We start from the raw sequence: 2,500 nt of genomic DNA, 5'->3' as shown, positions 1-2,500 counted from the left end.
ACTTATAAAATTTCAGGGTTTTACACAGAGTTTGTGTGTTGGTCCGTTATACTTCCGGATGGCAATGTTGTGAACTCCTTGGCCAAGCGCATACTATCTATAAACGTTCATGGATAAACACAGTTTTGGGTTTTTTGACCGTTTCACTTCCGGATGGCAATGTTGTGAGCATTTTAGCCAAGTGCATACTATCTATAAAGTTAACGATGGCTACGGTTCGAACCCCCATCGCCGCGAAATTATTATTTTCTATATTTTCTTCTTGCACTTTTCTACTCGCTTCCATTTTCGAATATGATGCCATATTTAGCTTCTTTTATTTTTATTTTATTGTCTGTAAAATCTAAATTTGCTTCAATAAAATCTTAAGCACTCAATAAACATTTCCCGAAATATCGACTTAAAAATAACCGCTGGCTTTCTGTGATTATATTCAATGTTTATGGCTGACAATTTTCCAAATGCAGAATAATAGAAAAAATATTAAATCTATTTTTAACTAGTTAACTGGCCTATTCTGGACAAACTCGTATTAAAAAATTTGGCCAGAAAACTCATCCTTCAAATATCGGTCGATTTAAATCACTCCCATCTTGACAAAAAACTCTCAAACCTTGGACTTCCACCGGAAGTCCCAGGTTTGAGAGTTTTTGTCAAGATGGGAGTGATTTAAATCGACCGATATTTGAAGGACGAGTTTTCTGGCCAAACTTTTAAATACGACTTTGTAAAAACAAAAGATATGTTTTCAAAAGCTCGCATAGCAGCTGATGAACCGAAGGATAATAGATAATATTTGTTTCCATGTCTATAATTCTCTTATTTACATTTACACTTTTTGTTTTCGCCCACGGCATGGAGACGTTTTGGTAACAAAATAACATTATCAATTGTCGCTTTTTTTTTTTCTTTGTTTTTTTTTGTTTTTGTTTTTTTTTTTTTTTTGTTTTGTTTTTTTTGTCTTTTGGGGTTTGTTTGTTTTTTTTTTGGTGGGTCTTGTTGCTATTGTTGTCTTCTTTTTTTTAAAAAAAAACAAGTACAGTTTGTTTCGTTTTTGTGTTTTTGTAACAATAGGCTGTGACGTCACAACAGACCGCCTACGAATGGTTGATTCTTAATCCAATCAAAAACTGTCGTTTATTTTGTTTTGTTGCTTTGTCATGAAAAAAAAAAAAGAAAAAAAGAAAAAAGAATTGAGCTTTTATATAGGGCAATATCCACTAAATGTGCTCAAAGCGCTGTACAATTTTGTTTTTGTTTGTTTGTGTTTTGTTTTTCGGGGTTTCTTGTTGTTGTTGTTTTCTTTTATAAATGAGTTTTTGATATATATAATATATTAATAAATATATATATATATAATTTTATAAAATTTTATATATAATATATATATATATATGTCTATTGTTTTGCTTTGTTTGTGTTTTGTTTTTCGGGGTTTCTTGTTGTTGTTGTTTTATTTTATAAATGAGTTTTTGATATATATATATATATAAATATATATGTCTATTGTTTTGCTTTGTTTTATTTTTGCTTTTTTGGAAAGGTGTGGATTCTTCTATTCTTTTTTGGGAGGTGGGGGGGGGGTGTTGTTTTTTCCACGTTTCTTAACCTTTCGTATTTATTTCTGACTTTTGGTTGTTTTTTTTTTGTTGTTTTTGTTTTTTGATTTATTTTTTTTTTGTTTATTTGGAAAGATAGTTCTTGTTGTTCCATTCTTTACTTTTTTATTTGTTTGGATATTTGCTTTGTTTTTTTAAATATTTTTTAGTTTTTTTTTTGTGGTTGGTTAATTTTGGGTTATTTTTTTTTTTTTTTTTTGGGGGGGGGGGGGGGGAATTGGCTTTATACTTGTTTTTTTTTTTTTTTTTTTTTGTTTTTTTTTTTTTTTGGTTGGTTAATTTTGATTGTTTGTTTTTTTTTGGGTTTTTTTGTCGCATATATCTGAGGATGTGACCAAGCACCTGTTGTGTCACTGTATATCGAAATTGGATTTTTGTATGCTTGTTGTTTGGGGTTTTTCAATATAAAATGAACGTCTTTTAGATTGTCCAGAACCCCGCTGCCAGACTAGTATTCACAAGGGCGACTCTGCCGGACCCCCATTCATGACCCCGCATTGGGTGTGTTTTAAAAAAGGATAAAATTCAAAACTTGTGTTTTAGTGTATCGTTGTTTAAGGTACTGGCCCCTTCCTACCTTTTCGGAACCCAAAATTGAAAGATATTCAAAAACCCCCCGGGCCCTTTCGTCGGCCAGTGATTCCACAAACATTTTTCCCTCGAATTGGAAAAAAAAAAGCGGGAAAGAGATCCTTTTTTCTTTTGGGCCCCCCTTTTTTGGAACGCCCCTTAAAACCCCAGAGCATTCGTGAAAAAGAATCTTTGTCTATTTTTTTAAAAAAAAGTTCGCTTAAAAATATTTGTTTCGATTTTTTTGTAGAAAAGGTATGAAAGCAAGATAGGTTTGGTTTGTGTTGTGTGTGTGTGTGTGTTTGTGTTTG

General features: G+C 31.6%; 1 protein-coding gene across 1 annotated transcript in view; it reads left to right on the top strand.

Moving 5' to 3' along the window:
* The window catches only part of LOC144978040 (uncharacterized), a 207,112-nt gene that overhangs the window by 93,499 nt on the left and 111,113 nt on the right, over positions 1-2,500 (top strand). The window lies entirely within an intron of this gene.

This window comes from Berghia stephanieae, chromosome 8 (genome assembly GCF_034508935.2).
Source record: "Berghia stephanieae isolate SIO BIC M18660-M18661 chromosome 8, UCSD_Bste_1.3, whole genome shotgun sequence".
NCBI classification, from domain to species: domain Eukaryota; kingdom Metazoa; phylum Mollusca; class Gastropoda; order Nudibranchia; family Aeolidiidae; genus Berghia; species Berghia stephanieae.
This window is presented reverse-complemented; position numbering and strand designations above follow the sequence as displayed.